Genomic DNA, 17770 nt, shown 5'->3' with positions numbered 1-17770 from the left:
TCTCTGTTCTGTTTCTCTTATCTTTTTTTACAATAAACTATGTGTTTTTATCTATTTTATTTAATTCTGTAGTGGTGCGATTCTTTTTGATTCCATGTTGTCTTGTGTGTTGAGTAATATATACTTTAATAGAGAGTAGAAAACTATAAGAACAAATATGAGGAAAAGGTATAGAGTAAATAAACATGGATATACCGAAAAATAATAATTCTACTACTACTACTACTACTACTACTAGTGCTACGATTACTCATACTACTAATAATAAGTTAAGGAAGAATTAGTAGCAGAAAAACAAGAAGCACATCAACAGCATGCATGTCAAAACGTGACATATCAAAAGTATACGTATGAGACGGAATAGAAAAAAATGATGAAGAAAAGAAACATAAAACGTATCAACGATATTTATCAAACTGAGATCGAGAATATATATATATATATATATATATATATATATATATATATATATATATATATATATATATATATATATATATGCATGGTTGTAGACAGAGACAAAAAGAAAAAGAAAAGAAACAAATAAACAGTAAGAAATATTAGGGAAAATATAAACTAAAATAATCAAAAACCTGCAAACGTAGACAGTACGTTTATACTATCTTACACTGTTGACAAATGAAATCATTCGATCTGTTGCAGCGAGTGTCGACATTCTAGCAAATATGGCTTCCATTACGGTCAACAGGAGAAGCCAACTGCCAAATTTGATTTACAGTTTTTTTTCCTAATTCGGTTTTACTCGAGTTCAACGCGTTTAGCGTGAAAACCGATTGGAACATCACAAATCTGGGAAAATATGGAACTCGATCGTTAGTAAAATACGGATGAATGAACTAACACGTCCTTTCAGTATAACATCTGATTGTATATGTAAAAGTGCTTATAGAGACATCGGAATGATATACATATATGCATATATATATATATATATATATATATATATATATATATATATATATATATATATATATATATATATATATGCATTGTTGTTATTTCTGCATTTCTTTCTTTAATAAAAACTATTAAGCAAGGAACCTAAAAACTTAAACCATGATTTGTCACCTGGTTATATTTTACTAAAAAAAATAATGGTTCAAAATGAAATTATAAAAAAAAAACATAAATAATAATTAGATATTCTAGAATAAATATTTTCTTAAACACTTTCACACTGTCGATCAAAAAACAAACTGTACACCTCTTAGGACGATTTCTGGATTAATATATATATATATATATATATATATATATATATATATATATATACATATATATATATGTGTATGTATGTATATACATATATATATTTATACAATTATATATTTATATAATTATATATATAATTATATATATAATAATATATATAATTATATACATATATATATTATATATATATATTATATATAATTGTATATATATATAATTATATACATATATTATATATATAATTCCAATCAATTTTTCATATATATATATATATATATATATATATATATATACATATATATACATATATATACATATATATATATATATATATATATATATATATATATATACAGAGAGAGAGAAAGAGATTTCTGGAGTAATATATATGTATATATACATACATATATATACATATGTATATAAATATATTTATATAAATATACATGAATATATATCTATATCTATCTATCTATATATATATATATATATATATATATATATATATATTATCGATGGAAAGAGTGATGTTTTTAGTTGATGATTTAAGATTAATGATCACAGAAACAAATGAGTAAAAACAATTTCATAAAATACAAATGATAAGTTTGCCAAGACACCTCAGCTTGACAAATAGATGGAAATTGTGAAAGAAAGAGAATAAAAGCCAAACATGTAATGAAACTAACAAAATGCAAAAAATGATAAACATAGAGAAACAATATTATAATAAAGAAAAAAGGTAAGGAACACGAGGGCAAAATATGAACTGAAGATGAGAATAGATTCTGCAAATGAAAAAATAAAATAAATGTAGAAAATGAATAATAATAAAAAAAACGCTGAGTGAAATAATACGTAATATATATGTGTTATTTAAAATATTGATAATCCCGAAAAATACATTGAATAATAATATATAGACATTGAATCTTGAAAGTAAACTATACACACACACACACATATATATATTTATATATATATATATATATATATATATATATATATATATATATATATTAATATACATATATAGTAATTTAAATATTATGACCCGTTTTTGAAGCATGAAAAAACAGTTCTTTCAACGGTTGTCTTTTCCTTTTTGATTACGATGGTTTTTTTTAATAACAAAGAGCGGAAGTCCGTTATTGCTTGAAATACACCACAAAGGTAACTGATCGAGATATTGTTTAAACACTGTATTACTCGAACAGCAAAGTAAAAAGTTTACAACTGAAAAGAGTAGTAAACGTCACCGAACATGCGAGGGTCGCTCTGTTGTTTGATCCACAAAAATGGGAACAACATGTCTATGTTTATATAATGAATAGAACAGTATATTTGGAGGGTGATTTCCCCACACAATCCCTCCCAAGCTGATTTACGCAGTTGTTAAAATCAGTATTTGTGGTGTAAATGAAGAAAAAAGAAACAAGAACGACCGACCGCGTTTTTGTGTGGCTTACTTCGTGTTCATAATGAAGATGAAAGAAACAAAAATGGCTGCCCTGTTTCTTTATATGCCTACAGGGTGACCACGAGGTATGCAAATGAGATGCTCCTGATTGGAGATAAAAGAGGAGTGATTTGGGGAAGGAGTGCTTTCTGAAGTTAGATTGCGAGCAGATAAGTTGTATTTGTAGAAGAGAAAAGTCGGATTCGGGGAGAGAAAAGCTTAAGTTGCAGAAGTTCGTTTTGGAGTGGAGACAAGACGCGTCAAGTGATAACCAGAAAGTGAAAGTTCGGACAGCAGTGTCACGCAAGCGACAAGCTATTTCGGCTCATCAAGCAAATTAACATGGCTGAGTGGAGACTGAGCACTCAGATGTTGAGACCCTTTACTGGGGAGGGTGACCTGATTAAGTGGCTGGAGAAATTAAAAATGGTGGTGAAGCTGCAAAAGATAGAAGACGTGGTCACCCTGCTGCCGCTATACTTAGAGGGGGAAGCCCTCACGATTTACCAGCAGATGCGAGATGAAGACAAGGAAGACCTTGCCTTAGTGGAGCAAAGGCTGAAATTGGCCTTCGCTGAGGGCCCATTTGAAGCACTTGGCAAGCTGTCAAGTTTGAGGTGGACCGGCGAGTCCTTTGACGTCTTTGCGGCAGAGATCAGGAGACTGGCAGGGTTGGCTGGTTACGTGGGGAGGAGCCTGGAGATTACGGTAAAGCTGTACCTAGTGAACGGCTTTCCAGAGGAAATCTCTGCGAACATGCAGAGAATCACGGGGATCCATTCTATGGAAGTGGACGATCTCTTGGTCCACGCCAGAGTCCTAGTGAAAAATGTTAAAAGCCCAATCGTGGCTGCAGCTGTGAGTGGAAATATGTGCATGAGGCCTCACTTGAATGAGGGGCAGCCGGCGAGACGACAGGAGGGGAGACCTGCCATCAAGTGTTTCCGGTGCCAGGGTCCTCATCTGATCAAGGACTGCAAAGAGCCGAGACCGGGGATCACGTGCTACCGATGTGGACAAGTGGGGCATATTAGCCGCTATTGTGTTGCTGCATGGGACCAGGGAAACGAGTGAAAGGGAGCTATTGCGCCAGTGGTTACCCCTTCTGTGTGGAAATGGCGCATGATTGAACATTGCCTCGGTTACCCGTGGTAGTCAATGGGAAGAGAGCATAGCCCTTGTCGACACAGGCTGCACTACAACGTTGTTAGCGATGAATGTCGCGAGGTCATGGAGCGGAACCAGGATTATTAGGACCGTGGATGGCAGGGATGTGAAATGCCTAGGAGAGACGACAGCGGAAGTAATGGTGCAAGGGGTGCCCATTGGACTGCAAGCCCTAGTGTTGAATAATCTGGTCGGTGGTGTCGACGTGATTATAGGTATGAGTGCAATTAACCGACTGGGGGGCGCTACCTTAAGAGGGGGCCAAGTGACGTTTGGACGTCTCGGCGCAGTGGGGATGGCAGGAGTGGAAGGTGATAGAACCGTCAGAACCCCAAAACCGGAGGTTTGCTGCATTGAGGACAAAGATTTCCTGGCGAAGTTTGATGGCGTGAGGTGGACGGTGGAATGGAAATGGATCTCTGGGCCCCCAGAACTACAGAATAAGGTGGGCTGCTACGAAAAAACCCTGCGAGGAGAAATAAGAAAAGGATTCAAGGAAGAAGTGGAGAGGTGGATAAAAGAAGGAAATCTGAAACCGTGGACAGGGGAAGAAAAAGGAGTGTTGCCACTACTGGCGGTTGTTCAGCCTACCAAAAACAAGATTAGGCCCGTGCTGGATTTTAGGGAATTGAACAGACACGTAGCCTGCAACACTGGAACGAGGATCGACGTATGTGAGGAGGTCATGAGGAAATGGAGAAGAATGGGGCGGTCCACTAAGATTGTCGATCTGAAATCGGCATATCTGCAGATCCATGTAGATGAAAAACTCTGGCAGTACCAACTGGTCCGGTACAAGGGGCGGGTGTATTGTCTGACGATGTTAGGCTTTGGGCTGAGTTCATCCCCCAAAATTATGACTGCCGTGCTGAAGAGAGTGCTGAGCAAAGACTGTACAGTGGAGGAGGCCACTAGTTCGTACATTGACGACATACTGGTGGAGGAGGCAGAGGTGACAGCAGAGAAAGTAAGAAGCTATGTCGAGAAGTATGGGTTAACTGCAAAACCGGCGGAGGCCCTAGATGGAGGAGCGGTGCTGGGGTTGAAACTAAGGCGAGATGGAAAAGAAAGCTTTGTCTTCGAACGAGGGAATGCAATACCCGAAGTCGGATCTGAGCTGACGAGGCGAGAACTCTTCTCAGTCTGCGGGAGGCTGGTCGGGCACTATCCTATCGCTGGCTGGCTAAGGATAGCATGCAGCTTTATTAAACGACGAACAGGCACTGATTGCTGGGAGGGCCGTGTGACGAAGGAGGTCATGAACATGCTGCAAGAAGTCATTGCGAGAGTGAGGAATGAGGACCCAGTGAAAGGGAAATGGTATGTCAGCGGCGAAGACGCGGGTGTGGTTTGGTGCGATGCCAGTAACCTGGCGTTGGGCGTCGTACTAGAGATAGGAGGTGAAATTGTGGAGGATGCGGCGTGGCTAAGAAAAAACAACGACTTCTCCCATATCAACGTAGCAGAACTAGATGCCGCTATGAAAGGAATCAATCTGGCCCTGAAATGGGGATTGAAAATAATTGAAGTCAAAACCGATTCGGCAACGGTAGCGTCGTGGATTCGGTCGGCAGTAACTGGCGATAAGAGAGTTAAGACCAGGGGTTCTGCGGAAATGCTGATCAAGCGCAGACTCGGAGCGGTCACCGACCTGATAGCGGAATTCCAGTTGAGAGTATCTGTTGTGTTGGTCCCGTCAGGAAAAAAACAAGGCGGATTCGATAACACGCGTGAAGAAGGCCTGGCTGCAGGAGGGAAAGGAGGTCTCCTCGGTATGCTGTTCAGGGGAAGAAGTCAAAGAGTCACACGAAATGCACCACTTTGGTCGAGAACGAACGTTATTCCTAGCCAGAGAGGTTTACCCGGAGACCACCGAGGAGGAGGTTAGGGAGGTGGTGGAGAACTGTCGAGAGTGCCAATCAATTGACCCTGGACCGTCCAGACACGAAGCAGGAGAGCTATACGTTGCGGAGGACTGGAATCGATTGGCCATTGATGTGACACACTATCGCCACAAATTGTATCTGTCGATGGTCGACTGTGAACCGGGAAGGTTTGCCATCTGGAGAGAGATCAGGCCAGAAGCTGCATGGGCGATCGGAGGGGTCATCGAGGAGATATTTTTGGAGAGAGGGGCGGTTGAGGAACTCTTAATGGACAATGGCCCCGCTTTCCGATTAGAAGCCTTTAAAGGGGTGTGCGATAAGTGGGGAGTAAGGCAATTTTTCAGAGCAGCGTATCGGCCGAGTGGCAACGGAATAGTGGAGAGGAATCATCGCACCATTAAAGCCGCTGGTGGAAAAAGCAACGTATCACCCATAGAGGCGGTGTTTTGGTATAACATCTCCGAAGACCAAACAAGATGAGAAAACGGTGCCTCATAGGGCCGTTTTCACATATAAGTGGCGGCATCCGTGCAACAAAACAGCAGGAATTGAGAGTGAAGAAGCCACTATCAAAATAGGTGAAGAGGTGTGGGTGAAACCCCCCAATGCACAGTGTACAACTCGTTGGAAAAGAGGGGTCGTAACAGGATTGCAGTCGAAGAACAATGTGATGGTGAATGGCGTTCCCCGGCATATCTTAGACCTGCGTCGTGTGACATTGCCGGTATGCAGTGAGGGCAGTGAAGAAGGGGAAATCGAGGGCCACCGAGAAGCAAATGATGCTGCTCGACCTGACTTAGGCCCGCGTTGTAGTGAATCTGAAAGCGTTATCCCCTAGAAGTTGTCCCCCAGAGGCCTCGACGTGAGAAGAGGCGGCCTGCTTGGATGAAGGATTACTAAATATCCTTATTGATCTCGAAGATCAGGGGGGCGTGTGGTGTAAATGAAGAAAAAGAGAAACAAGAACGACCGACCGCGTTTTTGTGTGGCTTACCTCGTGTTCATAATGAAGAAGAAAGAAACAAAAATAGCTGACCTGTTTCTTTATATGCCTACAGGGTGACCACGAGGTATGCAAATGAGATGCTCCTGATTGGAGATAAAAGAGGAGTGATTTGGGGAAGGAGTGCATTCTGAAGTTAGATTGCGAGCAGATAAGTTGTATTTGTAGAAGAGAAAAGTCGGATTCGGGGAGAGAAAAGCTAAAGTTGCAGAAGTTCGTTTTGGAGTGGAGACAAGACGCATCAAGTTGTAACCAGAAAGTGAAAGTTCGGACAGCAGTGTCACGCAAACGACAGTATTTCTTCGTTTTGGGGCAGACCACCAAGGGATCTGTGCGCTTCCTCTTTCCGCCCGAGCGTCTCGGTTCTGACATCACTTTGGAGGGTCTATGCCAAAACAGTCATACACTGTTCCAATTGACTCACTGCCGTCCTGCGGTGGTTCTTCTTGCTCCTCGTAGAAGCGTTTAGTGATTTGGTTCAGGTTTCCCCTCATGTTGGAACTTTGCGCTCTGAATTATGTATGTTACATGGCTGATTCTTCGTAAGATCGTGCCCTGTTCCCACAAAGAAACGTTATTTCTAATATGTTTAAAATACACGTTATCTCCGCTGTTAAACCGTTTCGTTTGCATTGTAGAGGTTCTGTTGTGTACTATGTGTTTGGGTAGCAGTTTAACAAATACAGATTTTATTTTCCGTCCAAACATGTTTTCTGCTGGAGATCCCGCATCTTGTTTGTTCGGATTTCTCGTGATTCTGTAATTCTGCAGAAATTGCTGAAGGACCTTTTCTGTCGGTGTACCGGATGTCTTTTTTAATGCCCTTTTAAGCGTATCGACGAATCGTTCTGCCTGGCCGTTGCTTCTGGCGGGGTACTGAGGTGTCGTAATATGCTTGACATTATACGTCTCTCAGAATTCTTTGAACTATGTCGAAGTGAACTGTGTAGCGTTGTCGCTAACCAGACAGTCTACAACCCCAAACCCAGCAATCAATTCGAATAAAAAAGGTGTCGTTGTTGCCGTGGTCGTTTTTTGTACCTCTGGTTATTTAGAGTAAGAGTCAACTTCTATCAGGTAGTAAAAATCCTCCACAGGTCCCAGATAATTGATGTGGATCCTCGACCATAGTTGTTCAGCCTAAGACCAATGTTTATATGTAATCTGCGGTGCTTTTGCAGTCAAAGCCCAGCTTTTGCATCTGTTCACCATATCGGGAATATGTTTGTCCATAGCTGGCCAAAACAAAACTTCTCATTATGTTTTTCATTCTGTTTATTCCTGGATGCCCCATGTGAAAGTCCCTGAGAATTCTTTTTTGAAGGGTTTGGGGGATGACAACCCTGTCACCGTATAACAGTATTTCGTCACAACCAGAAAAATGTCTGAACTGGTATCGCCCAGTGCTAATTTCTGCTTCGTGGTTTGAATGAAATTGTCATTAAGGGATTCTAACTTAATTTCCTGACGTGTGACCGGCATTTCGCGGATAATATTTTTTATCATGGTTTTACATCACTATTAATACGTAGTGCCGCGATTACTGAATCTTCATGAGGTTCCATTTTGGTAGGAATCAGTCTCGATAGACCGTTAGTATAAGCTAGTTTTTTTTTAGGGGAGAAATTTAATTGTAAAATTATAGTTAAGCAGAATAGTTCCCCATCTTAATAGTCGTTCGCAGTGAATGTTGGAAGTTCTTTTTTTATCCCAAAATGGATATCAACGGCTTATGGTCGGTTTGTAGAACAAAATGTCTTCCGTCCAAGAACCGGTGGAATTTTGAAACTACAAATATAATTCCTAGGGCCTCTTTCTCGATCTGACAATAATTCTTTTCAGCTGGCAAGAGAGTCCGTGATGCGAAAGCAATAGGCTGTTTTGAGCCATCCGGCATTTGATGTAGCATGCACGCCCCAACGCCATATTGACCAGCGTCGCTAGCTACTATTATGTTCAACTGCAGGGTGAAAAGCACTAGGAATAGTTTTGAAGTCAGGAGTCTTTTTATTCCTTGGAATGATGTCTGGCAATCATCTGTCCACTCCCAAGCCTTAACCTTATTCAGCAATTCATTAAGTGGTGCGCGCAATTTGTGTGTATTTAGGATGGTAATAATTTGCCAAACCTAAAAAAAAAAAAAAAAACTCTGCATTTATGTTTACTGGTGCCGGTATTTCTTTAATAGCGGTCGCCCTATCTGGGTCTGGCGTCTAACATCTTTATCGATTAGTTGACCCAGGTATTTAATTGTTTGTAAAAAGAACCAGCATTTATCTGCTCTGATCTTAAATCCATAATCTTTTATTTGACTGAATACTTGTCTGATATGTTTTTCATGTTCCTTCCTGCTTTTGCTCGCTATGATAATGTCATCAAGATATGCGATTGCGGTGTCTAATCCGGACAGCCTAGTATCCATTATTGCCTGGAGTATTGCGGGTGCCACCTTGATACCATACGCGAGTCTTTCGTATCCGTACAAACCCCGATAAGTGTTAATACAGAGGAGGTAGGCGATTTTGTCGTTTACCGGAATCTGTAAGTAAGCGTCAATTAGGTCGATCTTGGAAATAAAACGTCCCGCCATTTAATTTCGTGAACTCTTCTTCTGGACTAGGTAATGGATATGGAAAATCCTCTAAGGACCCGTTCAGTCCGGTCACGAATTCCGCGCAAACGCGAGTTTCTCCGGACCTTTTCTTTACGTAAACTGCCGGAGCAGCCCACTCCCTAGATTCAAGTTTAGCCAGTATAACGATGCTTTCTAATCTGTCTAGTTCCTGATTTATTTTGTTCATGCAAGCGAAGGGGATATTACGCTTCATTTTAAAAACCGGTTGTGTGGCAGGTTTCAACTTAAAATCTGCGGCCATTTTTGTACATCTCTCCAGGTAGGGGTAAATACGTTTGTGAATTTTTTTAAACAAGTGATAAGTCACTCCCTTGCTGCTTAGCAAGTAAAACAGTATTTCGTCACAACCAGAAAAAAAAATTCTTGCAGAATATGGATATAGGAAGATGCCAGGGACAAAATTCCTCCATGCTGTCAGAGCAGAACAGGTTCTCACAATCTTTTAGCACATACAATGTTATTTTTTTTTTTGGTTTACCCCGTAAAACGACGTTTGTGATAAATTCACCGTCCAAATGAATTTGTGTACCATTAACGGCCGTTTCCGTTGTGTTAGTTTTTAACAAGTCAGCTTTCGTAATATTTTCCACGTTCGGAGATTTATCATTGAAGGATCCGATCCACTGTCTAATTGGAATTTAATAGCCTTGCCGAAAATGTTAACCGTTACATATTAACGTAGATTTTCATCTACAACGTCCTTAGTTCTGGTTTGACGTGCAGTGTTTCTATTCTGAGTTTTCCTACAATGCGAACTTTTATGACCGATCTTATTGCATAAATGGCAACATTTTGTTAAAAATGGGCAATCCCTTACCCAATATATTCTACCACATCTGAAACAAGCGCTCGGTACTTTTAGTTTTTCTGAGTTTCGGTGGTTATTGTTGGTGTGCCATTTCGACAGTTTTTTCTTAGTATCATTTTTCTTTTATATCCGCGATGCCTGCTTCGATATTTCTGGGGTATTTTTTAAATTCTACTTTTTGACAATGCTCAGTCAATTTTTCAAGTATTAAGTTCGGTTCATTTTCTTATTTTGTAAGGACTCTGCGCCTTATTTCCGCATCATTTCTCAAGGTTAACATTTGCGCAAAAAAAAAGACATTTAAAATTGTCTGCTGTTAGTTCAGACAACTTAAATTCATCACGGTGTTTGTTTACTACAGCTGCGTAGGTGGCAAAATCATCATTATCGTCTCTTACCACATTCAAACATCTACAACGCTTACGGAAAAGAGACGTTTTCGGTGAGAAAAGTTCTGTTAAAAAATTCACCGTCTCATCGGATGATAAATCTGCTGTTTTCCGAGGCAAGATGTAATCCATGAATTTATCATGTTTGGCCGTTTCCAATTTTCGTAGTAGAAGTCTGGTTTTCAATTGACCAGAAAAGTTGTTGCATTCAATATTAAAAAAAAAACTTCATAGCGCCGAAAATACGCTGCGAATGTTTTTCCTCTTCCTCGTATTTAAAATTGTCTATCGCGGTCCATATTTTATTCTGAGAAAAAGCTGAATTGCTTTCCGCGTTCGCATTATTCTTAACCATTTCTGTAAGAAATTCCTCTGTTCGTAGTTGACGGTTGGCTAACTGTTTTGAACTTCTAATTGACGTTCCGCTAACTGCTTTTAAACTTCCTTTTGCTGTTCCTCGGTTCGTATATGACATTCCGCTAACTGTTTTTTGGAATTCCTTTTGCTGTTCCTCAGACCGTACTTGATGTTCAGTCCAGAGTTTTTGGATTGTGACTGACGCTTTGCGACATCGATATACAATTTGGTCAAATGTTCCAACGCTACTTTCAATTTGCCCATTTTGTTTTGTCAGTATTAGCAATTTTAAAACGTTTCCTGAATTTTACAACACCGTTTTATTCTTTCGTATTTCTTCCTCCAGACAATAAAATGGACAGAAAAAAACATAAATATATAAAAAGCTCATGGTCTAAAGAAAAGAAATCAAGTGTATATTTTCTCCAGAGAAAAAATAATGATCGATTTTAGCAGCGAAAACCACAAGTGACGAATTCTTTTTCAAAAAGTATAAAAACTTACCTTTCTAAGTCGCGACGGACCTTTTCCTTTTTGTAAAAGTACAGCGCTATCTTTGAAAGTCGTGACGAAGTTTTTCTTTTCAACTCTCCGTAATGATCTGCGTTTTTATGTTTTAGTTACCGTGAAACTTTCAGTTGCAAGTGTAATGTAAGACACTTCCTTACGCTTGATAGCCTTTTAGTCTGACGGTATTCGTATTTTTAGAATACAATTTCCACGTGAGTATTTTTTTTCAATGTCGTTACTGATTTCGATTTTAGTATACTCATTGCATCCGATGTCTTCAGTGTTTAGTTTTGTATAATACTGTTTTTAAACGTGCGTAGGTTCTCCGAATCCAATGTCGCCAGTGTTATGGCTTGCAATAAGTCATAAACAAAACAGAACAACGGAATAGAGTTCAAACAATGTATTTTTGGAACAACAACTTAAAATGGTTCCAACTGAACAGAGTAGTAAACGTCAATGGGCAGGCGAGGGTCGCTCTGGTGTTTAATCCACTCCTGGAAGCAAAAGGTCTATGGTTTATATAATGGATAGAACAATCCATTCGGAGAGTGATTTCCCCACAACAGTATCATATCATATATATATATATATATATATATATATATATATATATATATATGTGTGTGTGTGTGTGTGTGTGTGTGTGTAATGTGTATGTGTGCATGTATTTATATGTATATATATGTGTGTGTGTACCTGTATGTGTGTGTGCGTGTGTGTGTGATATAGGGAGAGATTACGGGAGAAAAAGACAGAGATTGTAATGGTTGTCGATAAGAAGCTAAAGATAAAAAAATTAATGATGAATACACTGAATTCAGATAGAAATTATAAAACACAGAGGAAAAAAACCCGATAAATATATAGATAGATAGAGAGAGAGAAAGCGAGAGAGAGAGCGAAAGAAAGAGAAAAAAAGAGATAGAGGGTGATAGATAGAGTGATAGCTTAAGAGATCGTGCGATGGGAATAAGAAGATAAAAAAATCAAAATCAAAAATCAAATCCCAGCAAATCCATTATTTGATAAGAACGAGTAATGTACCCAACGGCGGCAGATGACTCAAACCATGAAACATCGTCCATTTTTTCTGCTTAAGTTCTATGTATTATTTTGATTTTTTCTCGTTTTTATCTCGAATCATTTCGCAAAAAAATATTACCTTCCAATTTTTGCAAAGTTTGGTTTAAGCATATTCCCTAGTCATTTCTTTTTATTGAATTATCTCAAGAGAACCAGTTCTATTTTGAAACCTTATTTTATTTGAACTTACTCTCAATGTTTTTATTGTTTTCTTTCATCTGTTGATCTGGCGTGCATATATTGAGGGGATACATAACTTCATATTATGACTTTTCCATGCGTACATATGCATATATATATATGTATATATATATATATATGTATATATACATATGTATATATATATACATACATATATATATACATACATATATATATACATACATATATATATATATATATATATATATATATACATATATATATATATATATAGTAAGTTATAAAATATATATGGCGATTAAGCTACACTGAATATTCCGCGTTTCATCCACTATAGGATTTTTCAGGCATAAGCCTGAAGAATCCTAGAGTAGATGAAACGCGCAATATTCAGTGTAGCTTTCATCCACTCTAGTAGTCTTCACGCTTATGCGGAATATTTAGTGTAGCTTAATTGCCATATATATTTTGTAACTTACTAACTAGCTCTTCCTACGTATTGAGTCCGTACGTAAAGTTTACGCAAAAATGTATGCTTTCGTATATTAATTTTATGTGATTAAATGATGTAGTTATATATATATATATATATATATATATATATATATATATATATATATATATTTATATATATATATATATATATATAAAGATAGATAGATTCCATATATATATGTATCTATGTATATATAAAGCAGGGCTGGCTGTTTTTTTGTATGGAAATAATTAAACAGCTCGATCCCTGTAGAAGCGGTAAGCAAGTGTTTATTCAATGAATATTGTTGAGATCAATTTCAAACAAAGATCTCATGAGCAAGTGTGTAGATCAGCCGAGTATCAACGCGATGTTTGTAAATTCAATCCCCGTCCTGGAAAGGTTCTTTGTCTAGCCGCACTGATGGGTAGTTTGGTAGTGATACAACGAAACAGTACGGTATGCGGGTGATTTATATATATATATATATATATATATATATATATATATATATATATATATATATATAGATATATATACAAAAATGTCCGTTTCTTTGCCCTTTCATTTATTTCTATATATAGTATTCTCGCAAAATATACAATCAACAGGCCACCTCATTTGCATGTTACATGAGGGAAAATCGATTTTACTTAACAGAGAGATGTTAGTTTATGTTTCTAGTGAGAGAATTGTTTTAATTTTTCTGTTTAAAATTGTTATTTAATAAACTTTAAATAACAATTTAATTGATAATATATTTAATTTAATTTATTTGGAATTATTTTAGACATCGACGTTTTTAAAGGCGTGGTGTTAGTTTACCTTAGAACATTTGAAACATAAAAATACAACGAAATAAAATAATTTGGTAATTTCAATAAGTTACAAGCTTGAAAATATAATCCCGTGTAGACAGTAAAATAAATATTAAAAAAACACAAGAATAACCTGAAAAGTTTTCATTTGTTTGTTTTTATTATTTTTGGAGTAGTTATACGGAAAACTTGCCAACTTAGAATTCAAACTTAAACCACACTTTTTGAAACCACCCACCTTAAAAAAGCCAATCGATAAAACCCCTCTCTAAAAAAATCGAAAATAACCTTTATTTACGAAATAAAAAACCTAGCGAAAAAGTGTCTTTACAAAAAAAACAAAAAAAAAACAATAATATAATGTTTATAAATTTGTTTTGTTCCAGGTCCATGAAGTCATAAGTCGTCTTAGAACTGTGGGCAAATTCGAGTTCCCATTACCTTTTCCCTCCATTTGCACTTCAGATTCGACCCTCCAACTTTGCTATTTTTCTTTTGTGTGGTCCTTCTGGCACTAGCTGATATCTTTATTGACGCAGACGTTTTGGGATTATTTTTAATTCAATTATTTGTGGTGAGGTATTTTAAAGGCACGGTTAAAAAAAGTACGCTATATCTGGAGAACAGTTTTTCTCTTTGTATCCCTTCTGCCAAAATATTTGGTGCATAACGGACTTCCTTTTGAGGGCGTTTACATTTACATGTTTTTACCCGTTCTTTTATTTTAAAATTCTTGTGGGGGGATCAATGTTGCGCATGACGAAAATGATTAATATCCTTAGGTGCTTACAACCAACATTTATTTACAGCCGTGTAGCTTGCCCCACCTCCTAGGACACTTCTGAGTGGGAAAGTGCAATGAAAATAGACAAATATTCCTTTAACTCTGCTAAATTTACCACCACTATGCAACCAACACTTATTGCTTTACAAAATTGATCATAGAGTATGAGGGAGTCACTCTAGATCAAAACATTGGCACCAATTCGATCTGATTCTCACCAGGAAAAAAGTTTTTACTGAACTTCACAGTCACTAGAACTTATCACATTGCTGAATGATTACATACTCGTACACTGCAGAGTCAAACGGTGGTCAAAAAAATTCTTCCGCAACAAACAAGCTGGAAAACCAAAGACCGATGTAACCAAGATCAAACACAAAAGCAGTTCGAGGCTTACTTCGCCGTCGATTTTATCAACTCAGGCGGTTCGGTTACAAAAATGTGGGAACATCTAAAGAGGCCGCATACCCTGCTGCAATCTCAGCTCATTGGAGGAGAAAACGTGGGCAAAACATTGATTAGTACGATGCGAACTGTACGAACTTAGCTTTTTCTATTTTGTTAAAAAAGTAGCGATCTTAAAAAATACAAGGATAACGCAAATAAAAATTCTCGCAATTAGGTAACGTCATTAATACGCGACTGTGAAAATGAATACCGAAACAGACTATACAACTCAATCCAAAAAACTGCAAATGATGGAAACACAAAGACAATGTAAACCGGCATTAAGAAAGCAATCGGTCCAACTGCTGTAAAAAACTCTCATTTGAAGTCCAAGTCAAGAGAAATTCTTACAGACGAATCATAACACCTTGGTAGATTATTCGACACCTAGTCTTAGCTCTATTCATCAGAAAACACAGTCCTCGATAGAATCCCACACTATGCACAATTACTGACAAACTAATCAACATCAATTATGTCCCCAAGGCGTGTGACAAACTCTTTCATGATAGACTCAAGGATTATGATTCCATCTCCGTTGAAGTGATCAAGTGTGGCAAGTCCTCTCTCCTCATGTCAGTATACCTACTCTTGCTACGTTGTTGGGAAGAATGCGTTTTTCCTCTGGACGTGGAAAACACAAACATACTCACCCAATACGAGAATAAAAGGGGATCACAGCGGCTTCAATGATTATAAATGTATCTCTCTACTAAGCATCGTTGAAACTGATTGTTCACCTCATTCTTACGAGGCTGCAAATTCTTGCTAAAAGATTATATCCTGAATCACAGGGTGGGCCGCTTCAAAAGTCCCACATTTTACTCATTTCGCCAACTCAAGGAGAAGTGCAGAGATCCAAACCAGCATTTATACCTTGCTTCTTTTACATTACTAAAGCATTCGACCTAGTCATTAGAGATGGGATATTGAATATTCTGCGTCTCATTGATTTCCCTCCCAAACCCTTAAGCCTCATCCAATCATTTGATAACAGTATGATGAGCACCATGCAATTCGACGAAGTCCTCTCTGCTGAGTTTTGTGCAAAATATGTCGTCAAACAGGGAAGGTTGCTTGCCCATCTGCTAATTGGCATTTTATTTGCCATTCTTCTGAGACTTGCCTTCAATTCGTCAGAAGACGGAATTTTTCTTCACTTCATATCGGATCGCCGTGTAAATAAGAAAAACATTAGATAAGTGGTAAATGAGATTAGGTAAAGCCGATATTCGAACCTTGTAAGCAAGGTTCGAATAGATTTAGAAATTGGAATGTAAGGATTATATATTGTTTTGGAAATAGATCGATATTGTTGTATTGTAAATAACATTTAACTGTTCGTTCTTTTATGAAAACTGTATATAAAAAATATGTTTGTAGAAAAATAGGCAAGTTCAAAATTCTTTGTTTTGGAAACGTATGCTGAGTCACGTGAGTCGATCACGTTTGGAACCACACACCTGACGTCATAGCAGAAAGGGAATTTCTCAATAATAGGAGCTAATATAAGCAGATAAGAGAGTCGAGTCGGGTACTCGGCAGACAGGTTCGAGCAGTCAGCAATGACAGTCGGAAAGAGTTGACATGATCAGCGAAGTGAGAACATTTAACCATGTAGAAACGAATTTGAATTCCTGACGTCATAATCATTTCGACCGGCCAAATGAAATAAAGAACATCATCGATTTTTGTAACTGTTGTCTTCGTGTCGTCATTCAACAATTAAAGGTAATGCGTTAATCATCTTAATATGAACTTTGTATAACCCTCTTGCAAGGCATGTGCCCCCTCTCCATCAGAAGTAATGATTCATCCCTTCTGAAGTAAAAAGAACTGATCACCCTCTCTCCCTGCTAATATATGTTAAAAAAGTACACAGAACTGTATGTGCATAATTGTTTCTATCATCATTCTCAATTCTGTATTACATGTACCCGTTGTATGTCCCCGTCATCTGTCCAATATACGACCCCATCACGAGAAACAACCGCCTCTTCAACATCAACCATCTTTGGTCCAAGACTCAAGTTCAACAAGTTTTCACCAGGGACCACTTGGTTTCTGATGATCCAGTGGTAACATCACACACACTAAAAGGAGCAATAGGTCTTCCAATGCTTGCACAGTCAACCTGAAGAAAACCAAGGTAATAAGCCATCACAACAAATAGGCAGTACTTAGACAGAGTCCATCATTTCCAATATCTCGGGTCTACAATCTTAGATGATCTATATCTTGGTGTAACACTCAACTGGCGCATCGGAAATGCTCCCTTCCAAAATTGACAATTCGGGTATAAGAACATAAACATCTCACTATCTCCGCAGAAATAAATGCTTATTTGGCTTGTATCATCAGCAACCTTTTATATGGCAACCTACAGTCACTACAAACTTAAACTGAACAAATTTCTCAGACGTAGTCTGCGGCGAATTCCTGGTATTTCTTGAAAATACATAGTTTAAAACAATGCTGTGCTCGCAAGAGCTGGTCTCAACTTTTTTTTTATAGGCGTCACCACTTATCAAGGCCGAGAGGCCACTCACGG

The sequence above is a fragment of the Euprymna scolopes genome, chromosome 14 (genome assembly GCF_053919585.1).
Source record: "Euprymna scolopes isolate OS-2025 chromosome 14, ASM5391958v1, whole genome shotgun sequence".
Classification (NCBI taxonomy): Eukaryota; Metazoa; Mollusca; class Cephalopoda; order Sepiida; family Sepiolidae; genus Euprymna; species Euprymna scolopes.
The sequence above is the reverse complement of the archived record's forward strand: the minus strand, read 5'-3'. Positions refer to the sequence as shown.